We start from the raw sequence: 25,184 nt of genomic DNA on the forward strand, positions 1-25,184 counted from the left end.
TTATGGAGTTCTAAGAGCTAAAGTTAAACAGCTAAGTTCAGACTCCAAACAGGAATGCAACAATAACAACAAATGTCCCATATTGTATTGAAGGAATTGTATAAGGCATGTCATTCTCAAAATCAGTCTTTCATGAACTCACCCATTTATTTACTGATATTCTTTTTCCAGCATGATTGTAACACAGAATTAAAAATTTGTATCTTCTTATGAAAGATGGATAGACACCATGATCCTGGAACATTGAGTATAAAAAACTTTCACTGTGTCGTTTATATTCTGAAATGGATGGAGGAAGAATTGTCTCTTAGAATCCACTACAGACAACCTTAGACATCCTTGCATTGTTGTTACAATACTTTATTCTTTATCTAAGCCATGACATAGGCTGTAATTTATTAAAGAAACCAAATAATGTGAACCCATCCACAGTTTACCTATTCTAATTTGATTACTTCAAAAAACAACCAATTTCTAAAGAAGAATTACAGGATACCAGGGATTAGATTATTATTAAAACCTGAGGTGAGACAAAATAATCTTCCTCAAGATACAAGAAACTGGATGCAAGGTGACAGTTAATGCTGAGTGGTTTTCAGATAGGAACCCTCTCACCATCTGTGTTCAGTGATCTACAGAGAAGCTGCTGTAGTGTTCACTAGGGGAGGAATACCATTTGCATTTTGTTTTATTGTTCTGAAAAAGAGCCAAAGTAAGCTTTTACAATCGTATCATGGAACAAAACCCAGAGACAACATGATCTCAAATAGCAAAAATCATGAAGTAACACCACTGAAGTCAGGAAGAGGACGGAGATGCCCACTATCCCCACTCCTTTACAAAACTGTGGTTGGAGTACTACCTGGAGAAATAAGGCAAGAGAAGAAAGCCAAAGGGGGCACACAGAGAAAAAGAAGTCAAACTATCTATATATGTGAATGACATGATGCTATACATTAGAGATGCCAAAAGTTCTACAGAAAAAAAAATCTAGAAATTATCAACTGATTCAGCAATTTGGGCAGATAGAAAATCAACTTGCTCGAATAAATATCTTTTCAATACACCAATAACAAATGCACAGAGAAGAAATTCATAAATGTGCTCCCATTTAAAGAGTCTCAAAAACTATCTAGTAATAACTCTAACCAAAGAAGTGAATATACTCTATGATGAAGACTTTAAACCTTTTCAGAAAGAGACCGAGAAACACAATAGAAAACAGATATTCCATGCTCACAGACTGGTAAAATTAACGTTGTAAAAATCACTGTTTTACCAAAAGCGATTTGTAACAGCACCCCAATCAAAATCCGCATCTCCCCTTTCACAGAAACAGAAAAATATTATCCTAAAATTCATATGGACCTCAGACAAAAGACCCCAGATAGTCCAAATAATTCAGAAGAAAGAAACAATCCTGGGGTATTATTTTCCAGATCTTATGGTAAATTACAGAGCCATAGTAATAAAAATATTATTCACTGGCAGGAAAACAGACATATTGGACAAAGATGTCACAAACATATGCGACAGAAAAAACAAACATCTTCAACTAATAGTGCTGAGAAAACTGGATGTCCACATACAGAAGAATGAAGTTAGACTATTGTCTGTCACCTTACATAAAAACAAACTCGAAATTGATTAGAGACCTAAACCTGAAACTTCTAGAAGGATGCACAGACAGTACCCCACATGATATTCAAACAGGAAAGGACTTTCTGAATAGGCCTCCATTAACACAAGAATAATAGCTAACAGCCTACAAGTGGGATTTCATGAAACTAAAGCTTCTGCATGGCTAAAGGAACAATCCACCAGATGAAAAGAAGTCCCACAGTATGGCAGAGAATCCTTGCCAGCTAGATATCAACAGAGAATTTAATATCCAGAATATACAAAGACCCAAGAAACAATAGTCAAAAAAAAAGAAAAAGAAAAAATGACCAATTCAAAAATGTGGGCCTGGGAACTGTACAGAGAGTTACAAAAAGAAGAAAAAAATGCCAGGAAACCTCCAAAAAGATCATCATGCTTAGCTATCAGGGAAACGCAAATCAAAAGAATTTTGATAGTTCATCTTACCTGTCACAATGGCAAAGATTAACAAAACAATGGACAAGAAATGGTGGTGGTAGTACAATTCTATTCAAGCCATGGAAACCTCAGGATGTGGAGGTAAGTTGGGAGCAGGTCTCCTGTAGCTGGACTGTTAACGTAGAGGAGGGCAAGAAGGATAGTGAACCTCACTTAGCTATGTCCTAGTCCAGTAATACTGATTCATCACTATCAAGGAGAAGTCATTGTTTGCACAATGATTCACATTCTACTTTGTGCATAGTTTTCATTGTGATCACCACTACATTAACACACATCATAGCTACAGTGCCACACACACACAGTGGAGTCACTGACTTAACTGATCACCATGCTTTTGGAAACAGAGCCCTTCTCCTAACGTCTTGACTCAGTGTTTGGAGGGATAAAAACCTAGATGTATTTCTAAAGTATTATATTTCTTTATGGCACTATGTTCTCAGATACAGATAATTAGTGGTTGGACTCAATGTTATGGGATTGGCCATATGATGACAATTCATTGGTTCATGGTGGTTAAAAGAATATTACAGAAAGTCAAAGTTCAGATTCAAAAAGAAAACTTGATTTCTGCATTAACATGAAGTTGAACATTTGGAAATCAATTTGGTAGAACCATTAGTTTCATCAGAAAGAGACACAAAGTGTTTACAGAAGAGCATGAACGTAATATTGGCATTCACAGATACATCTGTAGAAAAAGGAACGTTCTGTAACTCCTGGAAAGCAAAACTAGGATGGAGGGTCTCCAGTTCTACAGAACATGGTGTCTGCTATTGTGACTTGATCAGACATACCATGGGACCTTTATGGCCCTATTCCCTTTTGTTTACCATGGCATCATCTGGTATAAAAAAGTTTGTATCACCATAAATGGATTAACCATGAGCAGTCAGTCTCTTGGTTCACACTTGTGGCAGAATCCACTAAGAGTATTTCATGTCTTAGGAATTGTTCTCTATGGTCTTGGATAAAATCATACTGCTTGTGGCTGGAGAAGAGTCTAAAAAAATATTTTTATGCATACTGTTTGTTATTCTGAAAGCAAGGCCTCAGATTCAATGCCTGAGGGAAGTAATCATTGGGTAATTCCACAGAAGAGGAGTGAAGAATCCTTTCAGAAAGAACTTGGGATGTTTCAAGGGATAACTCCAGTCACCAATAAAATTATAAACAAATACTTACATACATGAGCTATGTATATATGTGCTGAATTCTGTAGAGTCCACCTTACCATACTCCAGGGTGGGCAGATACTTTGTTAATATGCTGTGCTCTTGGATTTTTATCTCTCGCTTTCTGCAGATTCCTATTCTTATGTGTTCCTACAGAAGCAGCGAGTGCTTAGTCAGAATGAATTACCATTTAAGTGGTGAAGGAAATGTGGTGATTTTCCCAGCTTATACTGTCTACCCACTCAACAAAACAATTGATTGGACAATGACTAAATTTAACGGAGATATTATGATCAAGTAAGTTTTTTATTCATTTATTCCTTTTCAAGGTTTGACATTCATATGCCCTAGGGGAAGTACAGACTCAAACATTATTCCATCTCTATCCCATTAACATATTTCCTAGTGGCCGGGCGGTGGTGGCGCACGCCTTTAATCCCAGCATTCGGGAGGCAGAGCCAGGCAGAACTCTGAGAGTTCGAGGCCAGCCTGGGCTACCAAGTGAGTCACAGGAAAGGCACAAAGCTACACAGAGAAACCCTGTCTCAAAAAAAAAAAAAGATATTTCCTAGTGATCCTGCCCCGGACTTCCCTTCTGGACAAGAGGGTAGTGCCTGGAAACAGCCTAGATCTCATTCCTGGGCACCAGCCACTCCGGGGAATACCTGCCCAACTTGGCCCCAGGTTCTGGCCACTGGGCAAGTTCTCTTCTACCCCTACCGGGAAGGCTCCCCTTCTCCAAGACCCATGGCAGACACTGCAATTTCAGAGCTCTGCCCCTTGCCCATCATAGCCCAAGACCCCAGCCACTTCCTGAGACCTAGAGACTGGTCCCCAGCTCCCATCCTCCTCAGGACTTCCCTTCTGGACAAGAAGTGACCGCCTGGGATCAGCCTAGATCCCATGCCTGGCAGCCACTCCGGGGAAGACCTGCCCAACTAGACCCCAGGTTCTGGCCACCAGGCAGGATCCCTTCTACCTCCACCCCTACTGGAAAGGCTCCCCTTCTCCAAGACCCCCAGCAGACCCTGCAGTCTCCAAGCCCTGCCCCCATGCCCATCATCGCCTGAGACCCCAGCCACTTCCTGAGACTTAGAGACTGGCCCTGAGTGCCCATCCTGCCCCGGACTTCCTGTCTAGACAAGAAATCCCATCCTACCCCGGACTTCCCATCTGGACAAGAGAGCTCCCATCCGGACAAGAGAGAGAGACTTCATGAATCTCTCAGCTCTGTCTGGACAAAGTGCACTGATAAGACCAAGAACAAACCACAAGGAGAAGGGCAGACATCAAGGCAGAAGTGCTGTGTTGCTGATTAGTCAATAAATAAAACACGGATTGGCCATTGGCTAGGCAGAAAGTGTAGGCAGGACAAGGAGGAGAATAAAGCTGGGAAGTGAAAGACTGAGTCAGAGAGACACTGCCAGTCGCCACGATGAGAAACAGCATGTGAAGATGCCGGTAAGCCACGAGCTACTTGGCAAGGTATAGATTTATAGAAATGGATTAATTTAAGCTATAAGAAAAGTTAGCAAGAAGCCTGCCATGGCCATACAGTTTGTAACCAATATAAGTCTCTGTGTTTACTTGGTCGTGTCTGAGCGGCCCTGGGACTGGCAGGTGAGAGAGATTTGTCCTGACTGTGGGCCAGGCAGGAAAACTCTTGCTACACAGAAGTACATACAACAAAATGAAGAGCAATACAGCATCACCAGAACCTAGCCCTCCTCCAACATCTAGACCTGAACATCAAAAATTGGAAGAAGCAGAAGAAAACAGCCTTATGAAGAAGGTAGAGGCTTATATAGAGGAAAAGACAAACAAAAAATGAGAACACTATAAAAAACTAGAGGAAAGGACAAATAAAGTAGAAGAAAACAATAAAGTCCTGGAAGAAAACAATAAAGCCCTGAAAGAAAATCATGAAAAAGCAATGAAACAGATGAAGAAACAGTCCAAGACCTGAAAAGGGAAATAGAAAAAAAGAAGAGGACACAAACAGAGGGAATGCTGGAAATTGAAAATCTGAGTAAACAAATGGGAACTTCAGATGCAAGTATAAACAACAGAATGCAAGAGATGGAAGAGAGGATCTCTGGCATTGAAGATACGGTAGAAGAAGTAGATTCATCAGTCAAAGAAAACACTAAAGCCAACAAAGTCATGAACCAAAATATCAAAGAGATTTGGGACACCATGAAAAGACCAAACCTACAAATAATAAGGATAGAAGAAGGAGAAGAATACCAACTCACGGGCACAGAAAATATATTCAACAAGATCATAGAAGAAAACTTTCCCAACTTAAAGAAAAAAATGCCTATGAAGATACAAGAAGCCTATAGAACACCAAACAGACTAGACCCCAAAAAAATGTCCCCTTGCCACATAATAATTAAAAAACTAAATGTACAGAATAAAGAAAGAATAATGAGAGCAGCAAAGGAAAAAGGCCAAGTGACATATAAAGGCAAACCCAACAAAATAACACCCGATTTCTCAATGGAGACTTTGAAAGCCAGAAGGACCTGGACAGATGTAATGCAGACACTAAGAGACCATGGATGCCAGCCTAGACTAATATACCCAGAAAAACTTTCAATCATCACAAAGTGAATAAGACATTCCAAGAAAAAGCCAGATTTAAACAATATTTATCCACAAACCCAGCCCTACAGAAAGCACTAGAAGGAAAATTCCAACCTAAGGAAGTCAGATACATCCTCAAAAACACAGGCAATAGATAAACCTACAGCAGTAAACCCCAAAGAAAAGAAGTACACACACACTACCACCAAAAAATAACAGGAATGAACAATCACTGGTCATTAATATCCCTTAATATTAATGGCCTTAATTCACCTATAAAAAGACATAGGCTTACAGAATGGATATGAAAGCAGGACCCATCATTCTGCTACACACAAGAAACTCACCTCAAATTCGAAGATAGACACTACCTAAGAATAAAAGGCTGGGAAAAAACTTTCCAATCAAATGGTCTTTAGAAACAAGCAGGTGTAGCCATCCTGAAATCCAGCAAAATAGACTTCAAACTAAAATCAATCTAAGGAGATCAAAAAGGGCATTACATACTCATCACAAGAAAGATCCACCAAGAAGAAGTTTCAATTCTGAACATTTATGCCCCAAACACAAGGGCACCCACATATGTAAAAGAAACATTACTAAAGCTTAAACCACACATAAAACCCCACACATTAATAGTGGGAGACTTCAACACCCCACGTTCACCAATGGACAGATCTCCCAAATTGAAACTTAACAGAGAAATAAAAGACTTAACTGATGTCATGACTCAAATGGACTTAATCGATATCTACAGAACATTCCATCCTAACAAAAAAGAATATACCTTCTTCTCAGCACCCCATGAACCTTCTCTAAAATTGACCACATACTTGGCCACAAAGCAAATCTCAACAGACACAAAACAATTGGAATAATCTCCTGTGTTCTATCAGACCACCATGGTTTAAAGTTAGATTTCAACATCAAGAAAAACTACAGAAAATGTTCAATCTCATGGAAACTGAATAATACTCAAATGAATCACCAATGGGTTAAGGAAGAAAATAAAGACTTCCTAGAGATCAACAAAAATGAAGACACCACATACCCAAATCTATGGGACACTATGAAAGCAGTGCTAAGAGGGAAATTCATAGCACTAAATGCCCACATAAAGAAGTTGGAGAAATCTCACACTAGTGACTTATCAGCACACCTGAAAGCTCTAGAACAGGAAGAAGCAAAGTCTCCCAGGAAGAATGCATGCCAGGAAATTATCAAAGTGAGAGCTGAAATCAGTAAAATAGAAACAAAGAGAACAATACAAAAAATCAATGAAACAAAGAGTTAGTTCTTTGAAAAAATCAACAAGATAGAAAAGACCTTATCAAAACTAACCAAAAGACAGAGAGAAAATCCAAATTAACAAAATCAGAAATGAAAAGGGGAACATAACAACAGACATTGAGAAAATCCAGAGAATCATCAGGTCATACTTCAAAAACCTCTACTCCAAAAAATTGGAAAATCTAAAAGAAATGGATAATTTTCTGGATAGGTACCACACACCTAAGTTAAATTAAGACCAGATAAACTATTTAAATAGTCCAATACCCCTAAGGAAATAGAAACAGTCATGAAAATCTCCCAACCAAAAAAAAAAAAAGCCCAGGACCAGACGGTTTCAACACATAATTCTACCAGATCTTCAAAGAAGAGTTAATACCAATACTCTCTAAATTGTTCCGCACAATATAAACAGAAAGAACATTAACAAACTCCTTCAATGAGGCTACAATTACCCTGATTCCTAAACCAAACAAGGATACAACAAAGAAAGAGAACTACAGACTGATCTCCCTCATGAACATTGATGCAAAAATACTCAATAAAATACTGGCAAACAGACTCCAAGAACACATCAAAACAATTATCCACCATGATCAAGTAGGCTTCATCCCAGGGATGCAAGGGTGTTTCAACATACAAAAGCCCATCAATGTAATAGACCACATAAACAAACTCAAAGAAAAAAACCACATGATTATCTTGCTAGATGCAGAAAAGGCATTTGACAAAATCCAATACCCCTTCATGATAAAGGTCTTGGAGTGATCAGGAATACAGGGAACATACCTAAAGATAATAAAGGCAATTTACAGCAAGCCAACAGCCAACATCAAATTAAATGGAGAGAATCTCAAAGCAATTCCACTAAAATCAGGAATGAGGCAAGGCTGTCCACTCTCCCCATATTTATTCAACATAGTACTTGAAGTTCTAGCCAGAGCAACAAGATAACATAAGGAGATAAGGGGATATAAATTGGAAAGGAAGAAGTCAAGCATCCCTTATTTGCAGATGACATAATAGTATACTTGAGTGACCACAAAGATTCCACCAAGGAGCTGATACAGCTTATAAACACCTTCAGCAACATAGCAGGATATAAGATCAAATCAAAAAAATCAGTAGCCCTCCTATATACAATTGACAAACAGGCTGAGAAGGAAATCAGAGATACATCACCCTTTACAGTATCCACAAATGATATAAAATACCTTGGGGTAACACTAACCAAGCAAATGAGGGACCTATATGACAAGAACTGTAAGTCCTTGAAAAAAAGAAATTGAAGAAGATGTCAGAAAGTGGAAAGATCTCCCATGCTCATGGATAGGCAGGAGTAACATACTAAAAATGGCAATTTTACCAAAAGCAATCTACAGATTCAATGCCATCCCCATCAAAATACCAACACAATTCTTCACAGACCTGGAAAGAATACTCAACTTCATATGGAAAAACTAAAAACCCAGGATAGCCAAAAAAATCCTGTATAATAAAACAACCTCTGGAGGCATCACGATCCCTGACTTCAAGCTCTACTATAGAGCTACAGTAATAAAAACAGCTTAGTATTGGCATAAAAACTGACATGTGGACCAATGGAATCGAATTGAAGACCCTGACATTAATCCACACACCTATGAACATATAATTTTTGACAAAGAAGCCAAAAGCGTACAATGGAAAAAGAAAGCATCTTCAACAAATGTTGCTGGCATAACTAGATATCAACTTGTAGAAGGCTGCAAATAGATGCATATCTATCACCGTGCACAAAACTTAAGTCCAAGTGGATCAAAGATCTCAACATAAATCCAGCTACTCTGAACCTGCTAGAAGAGAAAGTAGGAAGTAATCTTGAATGCATTGGCATAGGAGATCAATTCCTAAATATAACACCAGTAGCACAGACACTGAGAGAAACAGTCAATCAATGGGACCTCTTGAAACTGAGAAGCTTTTGTAGAGCAAAGGATACAGTCAACAATGCAAAGCGACAGCCTACAGAATGGGAAAAGGTCTTCACCAACACCACATCTGACAGAGGATTGATATCCAGAATATATAAAGAACTCAAGAAATTAGACATCAAAATGCCCAACAGTCCAAGTAAGAAATGGGCTATAGAACTAAACAGAGAATTCTCAAGAGAGGAAGTCCAAAAGGCTGAAAGACATTTAAGAAATTGCTCAACATCCCTAATCATCAGTGAAATGCAAATCAATACAGCTCTCAGATACCACCTTACACCTGTCAGAATGGCTAAGATCAAAAACACTGAAGACACCTTATGCTGGAGAGGATGTGGAGCTAGGGGAACTCTCCTCCACTGCTGGTGGGAATGCAAGCTTGTAAACCACTTTGGAAATCAATATGGCGCTTTCTTAGAAAATTGAGAATCAATCTCCCCCAAGACCCAGCTATGCCGCTCTTGGGCATATACCCAAAGAATGCTCAATCATACAACAAGGACACTTGCTCAGGTATGTTCATATTGGCATTGTTTGTAATAACCAGAACCTAGAAACAACCTAGATGCCCTTCAACTGAGGAATGGATAAATAAAATATGGTACATATACAGAATGGAATACTACTCAGCAGAGAAAAACAATGACATCATGAGGTTTGCAGGCAAATGGATGGATCTAGAAAAAAATCATCCTGAGTGAGGTAACCCAGACTCAGAAAGACAAACGTGCTATGTACTCACTCATAGCAGGATACTAGATGTGGAACAAGGATGACTGGACTGCTATTCACAACACCAGGGAGGCTACCTGGAAAACAGGACCCCAAGAAAGACACAGGGATCACCCAATGACAGAGAAATGGCAGAGATCTACATGAACAGCCTGGACATGAGTGGGGGAAATGAAGGGCAAGTGTCAAGGGAAAGAGAACTTAGGGGAGAGGGAGATCCTAGCTGGATCAAGAACAGAGAGGGAGAACAAGGAATAGGAGACCATGGTAAATGAAAACCACATGAGAATAGGAAGAAGCAAGGGGCTAGAGAGGCCCACTGAAATCCACAAAGATGTCCCCACAACAGACTGCTGGCAATTGTCGAGAGACAGCCCGAACTGACCTACTCTGCTGATACAATGGCCCAAACACCCTAATTGTCGTGCTAGAAACCCCATCCAATGACTGAGGGAACTGGATGCAGAGATCCACAGCTAGGCCCTGGGTGGAGCTCCAGGAGTCCAACTGGCGAGACAGAAGAGGGTTTATATCAGCGAGAATTGTTGAGACCAAGGATGGATAAAGCACAGGGACAAATAGCCAAACAAATGGAAACACATGAACTATTAACCAATGGTTGAGGGGCCCCCAACTGGATCAGGCCCTCTGGATAGGTGAGACAATGGATTAGCTTGATCTGTTTGGGAGGCATCCAGGCAGTGGGACCGGGTCCTGTGCTCAGTGCATGAGTTGGCTGTTTGAAACCTGGGGCTTATGCAGGGCCACTTGGCTCAGTCTGGAAGGAGGGGACTGGACCTGCCTGGACTGAGTCTACCAGCTTGATCTCAATCCTCAGGGGAGTCTTTGCCCTGAAGGAAATGGGAATGGGGGGTGGGGCAGGAGAAAGGGAGGGGGCGGGAGGAGGGATAACAAAGGAATCCGTGGCTGATATGTAGAATTAAATTATATTGTAAAATAAAATAAAATAATAATAAAAAAGGCATTTCATAGTGACTCTTCTGGTATTTTCAAATAGAAAAAAAATTTGGGTTTTATTCTTTCTCTTTTCTGTTGTAGACATAAGGAATTTCCTCCATATTCCCTGTCATGCCTATATCTCCTCAGGATTTTGATGTTTGGAATGTTAGTTTTGAAAGAGAAAGATTATATTATAGAGGATTGACAGAATATTTGAGGGGATTCTAGAAGTCTAGACATGCTCCTGTGAAAAGGGATGATGTCACTAAAGTTAGTTACTAGCAATTTCCTTGTGTGAGGCTATAGTGAAAAATACTGTCTCAGTTTGCTGCAGAAGATTTCAGAGCATAATGTAGGAATTAGACACTGGGAACAACTCTATGCATTAGAAATGCCTACATCTGTCTCAGATCCTTCCTCTGACATTTATTATTTGTATTATCTGATAATGTACCATGTTCACCTGTTTGCTGCATATATAATTTTTCCAATGTGTATTTTGTTCATTATTATGAATGTGTTTCTCTGCACACATTGACTTGATTGGGACTCTGAAAGATGTTTCTAGGCATTCTCAAAGAAGCAAGATTAAGGCATACTGTCAGACTAATCTGCATGAGTATCTTCGGTCCTCATAAAGAGAAATAATCATGTATGTTAGGATTTGAAAGAAGTCAGGTATATTTTATCCCAGGCTGACATGCCCATAGCTGGAGATAACTATATAATAAGTATCAGAAAATGAGAAGTGCAGCTTAAAATCAAGACTGTACTCAACAAAGGCAACATGGAATATATATATATTCAGGAATTAGGTTGGAAGCAATGGATGTAAACCCACCTAAAACAAATACAGGATAGATGGATTGTTGTCCATTTGACATTACTGTGACTGCTGAAATATGGCTGTGGAGTAAGTCATCAGTTCAGCAGTGGAAGAAGAAAAATGTTCAAGTGTGAAAGGTCATTTGACATAAAGGATATTGTGATAGGTTTAGTGTAAAATGGACTTATCAAAGGTAGCCAGGAAAATTTAAAATTTTTAATTTAGATAAAATATTCTATGGAAGAGTCAACTGGCTCCAGGGAACATTGCTTACTTCATGTAAGGTTACAGTGCTGTATGGTCTACCAGACACTGGATCTTGTACGCTAGGAGAGTCCTCTGCTTTACAGCAGAGGTGTAACTGGTGTCCCTGTTCCTCCCTGTTCGTCCTCTTCTCCTCTGCTCTCCAATCTCAGCAGCTCAGGCACCACTCTGAATCAGCATGAATCTCTCTTCAGGTTCTACAGCAGCAATCCCATGCATGCAGAGATCACACTTGTAGTTACATGATCTCTCTGTGGCTGGCTTGTCTAATATGTGCAAGAAGAGAGTTCTTTGTCAATGTGATTTGATCTCATATGAAGTCAGAAAGAAACTCAAATAAACTTATAAAAGCTATAAGCATTTAACATATTTGATTAGACAAGCCATTTTCAATTTATACTTTCAAAAGAGAGTGAGACATATGTAAGCATATGCACTTCAAGTTTCACAACCACTTTCATGCTTTTGATAAAAATTTTTTACATAGGTGTGTGGAACTATGTGTGTAATTTGAAAGAAAGTTTGTTCTGTCATTCTCCAGTTGAATTTCCTCACTGTGGCTGAATAAGTATATTTATCTTAATTAAATAACTACAAAACACCATAAGTCATAGAGCTAGCATTATTTTATATGACACTAATTTTGTGTAGTCTAATTTTCTAATTGGATTTTACTTTTTTGTCAAAATTAAGAAGATAGTAAATGAATATTTGATAGGTACTGAATAATGTCTAATAGGTACAATATATGTCTACCATCTGATTAAAGCAGATTAATCTACATAAGCACATGTTGATGTACTATGGTGATATTTTATTTGTATTGAAATGTGATTTTATTTGTATGCTAATAAATAAAGTTGCCCAGGGGTCAGAGCTATTAGCAAGCCATAGCAAAAGCTGGGTGGTGGTGGTGCACGCCTTTAATCCCAGCACTTGGTAGGCAAAGCTAGGTAGATCTCTGTGTGTTCCAGAATACAGCCAGCACTGGAGACAAATGCCTTTAACCTCAATACCAACCATAGAAGACCTGGAGGTCTATACAGACAGGCAATGACTAGGAAGTCATGTGGTTGGGTTTACAACCAATGAGAAGGCAGAACAGAAACTCTAAAAAAAGACATACACAGGAAGTAGGTCTCATTCAGAGAGGTACAGCAACAGTGAAGGGTAAGGTTTTTAGCTCTTAGCTATTGCTCTGACCTCTTGGCTTTCATCTCTGTATTGGCTCTGAGTTTCTTATTGAATAAGACAGTTACTTCTACAATATACACTAATAGAATCTTTATGCATGGACATTAATTTCCCTGCAAAGTAATAATGACAGTTTCCCACTCTGTTGGAAAGCTTTTCCTTAACACTTACTTAAATATAGCTGACTTAGTATGTTCAAGTTGCATTGTCTCAATTATGTGTACATTTGTATATTAATAACTTGAAACAATTGATGTATTAAAATAATATGAAAAGTCAGATTTTAATATTTTTATTCTATTTTACTGGGGATATATTTCAGTTGATACTTTTTTCTAATTAAAAGACATAAATATCTGCTCACTGGCTGTTTGAAACTATTTTTACAAGGTATTACTAATTTGAATATTTGTATTATGTCACAAGAGTATGTAAAATAGCCGGGCGGTGGTGGCGCACGCCTTTAATCCCAGCACTCGGGAGGCAGAGCCAGGCGGATCTCTGTGAGTTCGAGGCCAGCCTGGTCTACCAAGTGAGTTCCAGGAAAGGCGCAAAGCTACACAGAGAAACCCTGTCTCGGAAAAAAAAAAAAAAAAAAAAAAAAGAGTATGTAAAATAACACAAACTTTTAGTTGTACAAGGTCTATTTATCAGTGATCAAAACTATTTTTCAGAAATGGCACAGCTTTCATGCTTTGCTCTAAAACTATTTTCTTTAAGTTTTGCATTGTCATAGTTATCAGTAATATTTATACATGTTCATTTATCATCATGACAATGGTATCTAGGGGGTAGAGAATGATAATTCATCGTATATACATATGTGCAATGATTAAACTAGGGAATTTAACATGTCTTTCTTTTCTATTTTAATCATATTAGTTATCCATTTTATAAAAAGCCATGTTTTATCAGAACCAAGCATCTTACTGGATATCATGGTGGTGCATGCCAATAGTCTGAGCATTTGTGAGGCACAGAAAGGTCAACCTATGTTTTCAAGGCAAGCATGGACTACATAGAAATTCTGGAACATGCAAATACATATATTGAGTACTTTTGGGAAATATCTTTTTAGATTCTCTTACTTTATTAGAACTCTTAAAACATCATCGTTTGTAAATACCTTATAGTGAAAAAATTCACATGTAATGATATTTCGGGAAGATTATATACCCCTCTTAAGTTACCCACAGTGTGTTCGAATCTTGGTTCCCAGGAGAACAAAATGCCAAGCTCTCAGTCTGTATTCTCACAATGAGTTGGATAACCATCATCCCATTTAGTTTTTCATTGTTGTGTACATAGTGCATATAAACATAAAGGAGTCCTTATTGAAATCATCCGGGCTCTGTATATGTAAAAAGCTTTTAAACTAATATATTTTGTATTTAAATTATCTGCTCACAATTTTGAGCTTCATATTCTATTGGTTGTTAGAAAATGGAAGGTTTCTGGGCCAGAGTGCTCATATTTTGAGGATATTTTGAAAGTATTGTTTTATGTTGATGGGTTATTTAAGGCTTCTATGTGCATAGTGGACTAAGAGTGCTTTCTGTAAATATGTTCTCTATCTAGAGGTTTACAAGTCCACAGGGTTTGTAAAATATAGAGGTAAAACTGACTTATGATGTCATTTATCTTCAGAATATCTCTATTTACTTTTTTTCATGTTACCTATCTGTTGCTGAAAGTGGAGTATTGAAATGACCCACCATCTCTGTGCTGGGGTTGATCTGTGCTTTAAATCTAAGAATCTTCAATTAGTAAAGTTGGGGACTCCTGTATTTGATGTGTACAAGATTAGCATTGCAATACCATATTGTTGGATTTTTCATTTAATGAGTACAAAGTATACTTCACTGGCTCTTCTAAATAGGTTTTGTTGGAGTCTGGTCATCACTTCTTTCACATCTAGTATCCACTTATGAGTGAGTACTTAACATGTTTGACTTTCTGAGTCTGAGTTACCTCACTAAGGATATTTTCTAGTTCCATCCACTTGCCTGCAAACATCATGATGTCATTGTTTTTTTCTGCTGAGTAGTACTCCATTGTGTACATGTACCACACTTTCTTTATTCATTCTTCAGTTGAAAGGCATCTAGGTTGTTTCTAGGTTCTGGCCATTACAAATAATGCTACTATGAGCACAGTTGAGCGTGAGTCCTTGTGGTATGATTGAGCGTTCCTTGGGTATATATCCAAGAATGGTATAGCTGGTTCTTGAGGGAGATTGATTCCAATTTTCTGAGAAACGGCTATACAGACTTCCAAAGTGGCTGTACAAGTTTGCAACTGGTCTGTGTGATGCCTGTATGTGAACCAGGACTTCATGAACCATGTCTGAGAAAGCCAGATCAGTCAGGAAGACAAGAATAAATAATAATCCTTGAAGAAGCTGGGGACTGGCACACACTCTTATATACACAGGGTCCCCAAAAGAGGAAGATGATGCCTCATGTGTCTCTAAAGCCCCAGGACTCTTCCCATGATGCATTTCCCTCATTCTCATGGAAATCCACTTTGTTCAGTTGGCTGCTCCATTCAAATAGTGTGTGTGTGTGTGTGTGTGTGTGTGTGTATACGTGTGTGTGTGTGTAAGAGAAAAAGTGTGTATGTAAGAGAAAAAAGGAAAAATGGAATAAAATAAAATAAGGCAAAATTTTTTTAATCTCATCACGGAATTTGTGGTGTGAGACAATGATGCACGCCATGAACCCCTTTGTGCATTTATCTTTACTTGCAAGTGTTCATTGCAAAGTCATTGGTCTGGTTCGAGGCCTTCGGTTTCTACTATCTTATCAATGCTGGACCCTAACTAGGGCTCCTCCTGGATATCCTGTTGTTGCCCTGTGTTTTAGAAATCTTGAGACTTTAGGTCTACAGTCCAGGTCCCTTCACAAGCTTCAGCAGATCATAGATGGGGTGGATTGTGGGGCAGGCCAAGTCATATCCTTGGGTCTGGGCCTGTGAAGCTGTAGGATTGGTCTACCAGATGTCAAATGGGGACAATTGTTCCATGTTTACAACTTCGGGGATGGCTCACACACACCTGCACTAACAAGGATGGCTCCATTGTGCTTCTCTGGTGAGGTGCAGGGCCTGCTCTCCAAAGTGTTGCAGCTGGTGGGGGTCATGTATAGCTCTCCCACTCTATGACCACGAAGCCAGCTCTATCACTAACTTCACATATTGATGGGCATAGGGGAAGAGGCTAATGCTCCTCCATCAATGCTACCACAAGACAGATGCATAATTGGGACAGATCTCCCATGCTCACAAATTTGGCTGGCTAATCCACAACCACACTAACAAGTTTGGCTCTTTTCTGCTTTTCTCATGAAGTATAGGGTTTGCTCTCCCAAGTGTTGCAGCTGCTGGGGGTCACAGATAGTTCTCCCATTCCTATGACCACAGGACATGCTCTCCCTAGTAACCATCTGTCTGGTGTTGGCATGGGATAGGCATTAGCTTGCTTCCTCCCTCTTCCCTCACCCAGCAATGCCTGGTTCATGTGGAAGAGCTGGCTCTGTGGTCTGAAGAGCTGGCCCTGTGGTCTTAAGCGCTGAAGGCATTCTTTTAATTGATGTCCCCTCTTCTCAGAGACTTTAGATGTGATGACTCAGATGTATCAAGTTGTTAGAAAACTATCCAGCACAATTGACACCATATAATGTGACACACAAATACATCACTACAAAGCTGCTTTTCCTTACTCATTCATCCCCAAGATCTCACATTAAATTCTAAGTAGGGGCTGGAGAGATGGCTCAGCATTTAGCAGCACTGGTTATTCCTCCTGAGAACCCAGGTTCAAGTCCCAGCACCAACATGTCAGCTCACAACTGTCTGTAACTTTAGTACCATGGGATCCAAAACCTTGACACAGATACATATTCAGGCAACACACCAATGCATATAAAATAAATATAAACAAGTATTTTTAAAAACATAAGTAACTTTGCATATCCCACAATTTTAAAAGTTCCACAATGGAACACACTTAAATTTCACTCAGAGGTTAAGAGTACTGGCAGATCTTCCAGAGGTCCTGAGTTCAACTCCCAGCAATTTGACATTGGCTCACAATCAGCTATAATGAGAGCTGGTGCCTTATTCTTGCATTCAGAAACACATGCATGCAGAACACTACACATAATAAATAAATCCTTCTTAAAAAATGTAGTCCTGCTGGGAAGTGGTGGCACACACCTTTACTCCCAGCACTCAGGAGACAGAGACAGGTGGATCTCTGTGACTTCAAAACCAGTCAGATCTACAGAGTGAGTTCCAGGCCAGCCAGTACTACGCAAAAAAACACTGTCTCAAAAAAAAAAAAAAAAAACACAGAAAAATCAGTCCCTTTATCATATCCAGTCTCTTTCAAACCCAAAAATGCTTTTTAAAGTTTGAAATCTGCCAAGTATGGGCTCCTAAAAAAATAAAAATTAGATTAAATAATTCCTTACTTTTAGAGGGAAAGGCACAAGGCAAAGTCTCTCTGACAAATAAAATCCACTCTCCAACTGTGTAATAGTTTGATTTCCAATGTCTGGATCCACTTACTGTCTTCTGGGGTTCTCCAAAGGGCTTGGGTCACTTCTTCAGCTCCATCCTCGGCAGCACACACAGCTTGCCATCCAGGCTCAAGATGGCTCCACTCTATAGATGCTGCTGTTCTTGTCAGTCACCCCACAATACTGACATCAACCACAATGCTGGGTCTTCTGCTGCAACATGGCTGCACTGTCATCAATGCCTCTCATAGACTGTCTTCGTGGTTCCAAGTCTCAAATTCTGTGAATGACTCCTTTAATGCTGGACCTTCAAGTGCTAGTGTACTTCCACCTTCACGGATGGCATCTCCTGGCTTATCATAGTACCGAGCCTCTGCTAGAATCCATGTCCAATTCATGCCTTCAAAGAAAGTACCACCTGGGTGACTCTCACACCACCACGTTTGACTGCCAGCATAAAATACAACTGCCTCTGGGACACAGCATCCATGTGCTCTCAGGAAACACTTCTCAGAAGATTTCAACTCAGCAATGCTGGGCTCCTCTTTTTTTATATTTTTTTAGTTTTTTTTTTTTTCGAGACATCGTTTCTCAGTGTAGTTTTGGTACCTGTCCTGGAACTCACTCTATAGCCCAGGCTGGCCTTGAACTCACAGAGATCCACCTGGCTCTGCCTCCAGAGTGCTGGGATTAAAGCCATGCACCACTACCACTGTGGGCTCTTCTTAATCACCACTAATTTCTCAACTCCAGCCAACCAGCATCGAGTATCTCCATAAAACAAAGGTTTCATTTTAGTAGTTCAGACATTTTGTTAATCATAGCTGATTATTCAGCCCCAGCTAACCAGGGCCACAGAATTTTAATTCAAAATAACAAAGGGCCCCAATAGAGTCTTTAAACTTCCCTCTGAAACTTCACAAGCCATGTTCCCATCTTCTGCATTACCCTCAACATTCTTATATTCCAAGCTACTACAGAACAGCTCACCATTCTGTAAACACTCAAAGGATTTTCTTATACAGTGTTTCAAAGTCCCTTCAAAGTCCTCTTACAAAACAACATGGTCAGGTCTGTCAAAGCAAGACCCCACCCCTGGTACCAACTTGTCATAGTTAGAGTTTCTATTGCTACAATAAAACAACATGGCCAAAAACCAAGTTGGAGAGGAAAGGGCATATTTTGCACACACTTTCACATTTGAGTTCATCATTGCAGGAAGCCAGGACAGAAATCAAACAGGAACTGAGACAGAGTCCATGGAGAGGCGCTGCTTACTGCTTTGCTCAGACTGCTTTCTTATAGAACTCAGGACCACCACCTAGGAATGTCACCACCCACTTTGAGCTGGGCCCTCCCAGTCAATCACGGATTAAATAAATGCCCTATATCTGGATCTAATGGAGACATTTTCTTTCTAGTGGGCTGGGAGGCTTTAAGAGAGGGTTTCTTTATGTAGCCTTGGCTATCCTGTAACTAACTCTGAAGACCAGGCTGGCCTCAGACTCACAGACATCTGCCAGCCTATGCCTCCCAAGTGCTGGGATTAAAGGTGTGCACCACCACTGCCAGCTTTAAAACATTTTCTTAATTGGGGTTCCCTCCTCTCAGATGACTTTAGTTTGTGTCAGATTGACAAAAAACTATCCAGTGCAGGGTACTTGCGCTGAAAGGAGAAGTGGACACAGGCTCATTCCTAACCCAGAACCAATAGCCAGTTGATAGCCAGCTGCTAATGAAAGTTTAGTTTCCTCCATGGGAGTCTCACTGGGGAAATCAACTACTCTGAAGGGTAGAATACATGTGTAACAGAAATTGGTCAACAGAAATTGAACTCAGTGGCCTCTTTAGATGTTTTTTGTCTCACAATATCCAGTCAGGGTGTTTTCTTTTTTTGTTTGTGTCTTTTTTGTTTTGTCTTGTTTTTGTTGTTTTGTCTTATTTTTTTTTCTTCTCTTATTTTACCCTATTAGTTTCTTTGAGTATATACAATGACTAACACTTTATGTTTTGATGGGATTGAGAAAGTGCAACGAAGTGGGTCTCTGATTCATCTGCCTTTTCGTGGCCTCCTTTCCTTCTGTTTGTTTGTTTTCTTCAATCTAAAGTGTTATTTTTTTTGTTTTACCTTAGTATATTTCATTTTAATGTACTATATTATATTATTAACCCACAGAAACTGTTCATTTTCCAGTAATCAACAGAAAGGGTTTATTTTCTGGAGTGTGTGTGTGTGTGTGTGTGTGTGTTTGTGTGTGTGTGTGTTGAGTGTATTGTTATGTGCATGTGTGTGCATAATAGTCCTTGGAGGCCCACAGAGGCCATTGATCCCATGGAGCCACTGTTACAGGTAGGTGTAAACTACATTTTATGATGGCTTTGTATTGAACTCTGCCACTTTACAAAAGCAGTACATGATTTTGTGTGCTAAGACATCTCTACAGCTTCTGTAATATTCTGCAGTATCTGTTTATTGAAACATCCCTCTCACACCTAAGTTCTACTTCTCTAACTCCCAGGATGCATCAGAATTCTATAGTCTTCCCCCTATAAGAGGTAACATTGTTTTGCCTTCATATGCAAACATGAGGTCAAAAACTTCCTTCAGTTTCTCTAATAATCAATTGCTGTAAAAGTCTTACATTCACTAAGACACCAAAAAGAAACCTCTGAGTTAATTTCAAATCTTATTACATATTAGACACAAAGAGAACACTTCCACTCTTCACTAATGTCCAAAAGCCAAGTCCTGTAAAAATAGGAGGCTGAGTGGAAGGATATGGGAGACAATACAGATAAAAGTAGTATACATGACACTGATAAAAAACACCATTAGAAGAAACATGAGAGTCACTAGCTAATAAATAACCTTGCATTGTATCCTAATAGGTAGTTCTGTACCAACATTACATTTGTCAGTTAAAATTTATGAAATGTGAGTTCTGGAAAATGTTTGCTCCCTTAATTTTTGTAGAGAATTTCTCTCTGGTCTTAACAAAATGATGTAGCACTTGGGGACAAAGACGCATTCCAGCAAGCCAGCACTGGAGGCTAAGATGGAGAAGACCTCCACAGCCACCATGACCTTGCCCTTGGTGCTATGGTAGACAGGGAGAAAAGTAACCCAGACACTGCATGCTGAATGTCAAGAATTTGGCTTCATTGAATGTGTCAGGGAGATTCCTGGCCAAGAAAGCCACAGTAAAGCTTCCCAGGGCCAGACAGCCCAGGTATCCTAGGACAGAGTAGAAAGCAGTTACTGAGCCCTTGTTGCACACAATGATGATGTGGCCATGCTCAGAGTGTGCATCAATGTCAACAGAGGGAGAAGATGTTCCCAGCCAGATTGCAAAGAGAATAATTTGGATGATGATGCAGATGGGGATGATGTAGGTTGGTGCCCCTGATACCAGGAGCCACTTCATCCTTCTTCCAGGAGTAGTGACTTTGAAAGCCAAAACCACAGTAATTGTCTTGGCCAACACAGTGGAAACAGCCACAGTGAATAAAATTCCATATGTTATTTGCTGCAGGATGCAGGTGACTGAGTTGGGATGGCCAATGAAGAGCAAGGTATAGAGGAAACAGAAGATGAGGGAGATGAGCAGGATGTAGCTGAGAGTCAGGTTATTGGCCTTCACAACGGGAGTGTCTTGGTGCTTCACAAAGATCCCAAGAACCAGAACGGTGAATGCAGACAAACCCAAGGCCATACAGGACAGAGTCATCCCCAAGGGGTCGTCAAAGGCCAGAAAGATCACATCTTTGTACAGGCAGTGGTTCTGCTCTGCATTGGCATACTGGTCCTCTGGACACTTCATACACTGATCCATATCTGAAGGAGAAAGCAAAAGTATTGTTAGTGCAACTTCAGCATTTCTTATGGACAGGTCATGCCAGTGTATTTTGGAGACTTTACAACATCCACATACTTTATTGATAAAGATTTAATTGAGATTTTTTCTAAAGAGCAGTGCTTCCATTTCATAATGCCTATCTTCTTCAAACACAGATCCTATTGATACACTATAACATGAACTTTCCTGTCTGAATTAGAAGTGATGCCCTCAGGAGAGATGGAGACTCAGTCTTATCCAGGATGAAACTTCTTATAGCTTTTTTTATTACCATATGATCATCACCAAACACATGAGTAGGCAAGCAACAACAAATTGAATCTATTGTGTGGGTACGTGCAAGTGCATGTGTGTGTGAAAGCAGTAAATGAAAAAGAACTTATGAGTTTGAGAGATTTAACAAAATCTGTGATGTGTGGGAAGTAGAATTGGGAGAGAGGAAGGTTTTCTAATGATGTATGAAACTCTCAAGAAAAATTAATTAAATATGATGCCCTTAGTTGTGTCCTCATCATGGAACAGGGACACTGAAAAGTTTATAAAATGAAATAATCCTAGTATTAAGGTAGAAAACTCTATACATATATAACACCCAGAAGTCTTGTATCTTATATCACCACCTTTGTGAGCACACAGCACCTACTTTCTTCCCTAATTTCTTTCTATATGAGACCTCTGTGGGGACTTTCCACTTGGGTGTTCTTGGGGAATGAGGGATAAGAGATTGAGATAGAAATATAGAGGCAGATAGAAAAAAGAGAGAGAGAGAGACAGAAACACAGGATAGCCTCAGAGGAGCCTACATCCTAATCAACCAGCCCAGAACTTTATTCCAAAGGGCTTTTTATATCAGTGCCAAAAGGGGTGGCAAAAGACATCTGCCTTACTAGATACAACTAAATGTAGACCCTACCAAACACCTAGTACCCAGGCCCGAAGTCCAATCATCCTCTTATACAGCCATGCTGGTAAAGCAAGCTCAGATCACACTAGGAAACCTCTGTGGACTCCAACTGACCTGGTTTCTACTAATGTACTCAATTGTGAAGGAGATATTGGTAAAACAGCATGAACAAGACATGAGAACTCCCAAGTGAGAGTGGTAACAGAGAATATTTAAATTGAACAATAATACCCCATTCATAAGTTGTAATTTCCACCACAGCAAGTAAGGGAAATGCAATTTTAATAGTCCTAAATTGTAGATAATAGTGGAGAGCAATGATGTGCTTCCAGAATTTTAAGTCATTCCATTAATAAAACCAATGTAGTATTTATGGCCAGCTATGATTATATTTTTTGTTTGTTGTTCTTTATGGGGCTGGAAAGATGGCTAAGGTGTTAAGAACATGGTCTGCTCATACAGGAGGCCTAAGGCAAGTTCCCAGAACATGTGAAGTACCATATTACTACCTATAACTCTGGTACATAGCACATCAGATGCCTCTGGTGGCCTTCACATTGACCTGGCCCTGTATGGACTTACTACTCTCTACATATGCCTAATTCAAATATTCACAAACATAAAGTTTTTGTTTATTTTTTGTTGGTATATAATAATATAAATGCCCTTTATAGTTATTATCTTAAATCAATTTTATTACATTCTGTTTATTTTTTACACATGTGTGTGAGTGGTGTGTGTGTGTGTGTGTGTGTGTGTGTGTGTCTGTTTGTAAAGTGCAAGTTGTCAAGAAGTCATCTTGTAGGAGTTGGCTCCATCTCATTTCAGTGGGCTTCCTGCAATGAGTTCAGGTCATCAAACTTATGGCAAGACATTTACCTGCTAACTCTTCTCATTGACCATAAATATCTTTTTTTTAAGATTTAGTTATTTATTATGTATACAGTGCTCAGCCTGCATGTATGCCTGCACACAAGAAAATGGCAGCAAATCTCATTATAGATAGTTGTGAGCTACCATGTGGTTTCTGGAAATTGAACACAGGACCTCTGGAAGAGCATCCCATGCTCTTAACTGCTGAGAAATCTCCCCAATGCCCCAAATGTCTTTTTGAAATGTTCTTTGCATTATAGACAATGACTGGCAATAAAAATCAAAAACAATTCTGGGCTCTCCTTTGAATTTGGCCATCTCCAAATCAATAACCAGTTGACTTATATGGATTGTGTATGTCAAACTATCATTCCAATAATTGTGGCTGTTTCTTTTCACTACAAAACTATTTTATCTATATTACAGTGACAATCATTTCTACTGTGTACAGAAATCTTAAGTGGGACACCTGTCTTTCTCTACATCAAATGTCCCCACTTTTCCCCATTTTTTTGATATGATATCAAGTGTTGTCTCGAGTTTAGCTGTTTCTAGTAATTTTGCCCACAGTTACTACTTTTTAGTCACTACATCCTACAATGGCATCAGTCTCAAAACTCCCTGAGAATATCCCTCACATGGAAGTAACAGCACTTCCATCATCCCAAAGTTTCCTTATCAGGCTACCATTGCAGCCTTATGGTACCAATGTGAATTCACATCTTCATGCTGTCTTCCCCACTCACCTGTCAGCTAAATGACAACACAAAAATATTAGCCATTCATCAAATGCTGTATAAACAGCATGCACACCACCACACAATACTTATTTAACATCACAACACATGGTGATTTAATATCTCTCTTTGTCAGCAATGTTGTAGGCAGTGGCAAGAACAAGTTGTATAGGATTCATGATTTCAGTGGCGGGAGAAGACTCAACAGTTAAGAGTGTTTATCAGTAGCACAGACACTGAGAGGGACAATTAACAAGTGGGACCTCCTGAAACTGAGAAGCTTTGTAGAGCAAAGGATACAGTCAATAAGACCAAACAACAGCCTACAGAATGGGAAAAAATCTTCACCAACCCCTCATCTGACAGAGGGCTGATCTCCAAAATATAGAAAGAACTCAAAAAGCTAGATATCAATATACTGAACAATCCAATTTAAAAAATGGGTTACAAAGCTTAACAGAGAATTCTAAACAGAAGAATCTCAAATGGCTGAAAGGCATTTAAGGAGTTGCTCAACATGCTTAGTCATCAGGAAAATGCAAATCAAAACAACTCTGAGATACCATCTTACACCTGTCAGAATGACTAAGATCAAAATCACTGAAGACATCTTATGTTGTAGAGGATGTGGAGCAAGGGGAACTCTCCTCCACTGTTGGTGGGAATGCAAACTTGTACAGCCACTCTGTAAATCAGTATGGCAGATTCTCAGAAAATTAGGAATAAGTCTTCCTCAAGACCCAGCTATATCACTCTTGGGCATATACCCAAGGAATACTCCACCTTATCACAAGGACACATGCTCAACTATGTTCATAGCAGCATTATTTATAATAGCCAGAACCTAGAAACAACCTATATGCCCCTCAACTGAAGAATAGATAAAGAAAATATGGCACATATTCACAGTGGAGTACTACTCAGCAGTAAAAAACAATGATATCATGAGGTTTGCAGGTAAATGGATGGAACTAGAAAATATCATCTTGAGTGAGGTAACCCAGACTCAGAAGGACAAACATAGTATGTACTAACTCATAAGTGGATACTTAATGTGATGGAAGGGATGGCCAGACTGCAACCCATATCTCCAGAGAGGTTAGCTAACAGGGAAAGACTAGGAAGGACACATGGATGACCCTGTGAAGGAGAGGTGGATGAGATCTACATGAGTTGACTGGCAGGGGGGG

At 39.5% G+C, this 25,184-nt stretch overlaps 1 pseudogene; it reads right to left on the bottom strand.

Annotated features, from left to right (window-relative positions):
- Nucleotides 1–20,549: 20,549 nt before the first annotated feature.
- LOC131901535 (vomeronasal type-2 receptor 116-like) overlaps nucleotides 20,550–25,184 on the bottom strand; it is a 35,662-nt pseudogene continuing 31,027 nt past the window's right edge.

This window comes from Peromyscus eremicus, unplaced genomic scaffold (genome assembly GCF_949786415.1).
Source record: "Peromyscus eremicus unplaced genomic scaffold, PerEre_H2_v1 PerEre#2#unplaced_106, whole genome shotgun sequence".
Taxonomy (NCBI): domain Eukaryota; kingdom Metazoa; phylum Chordata; class Mammalia; order Rodentia; family Cricetidae; genus Peromyscus; species Peromyscus eremicus.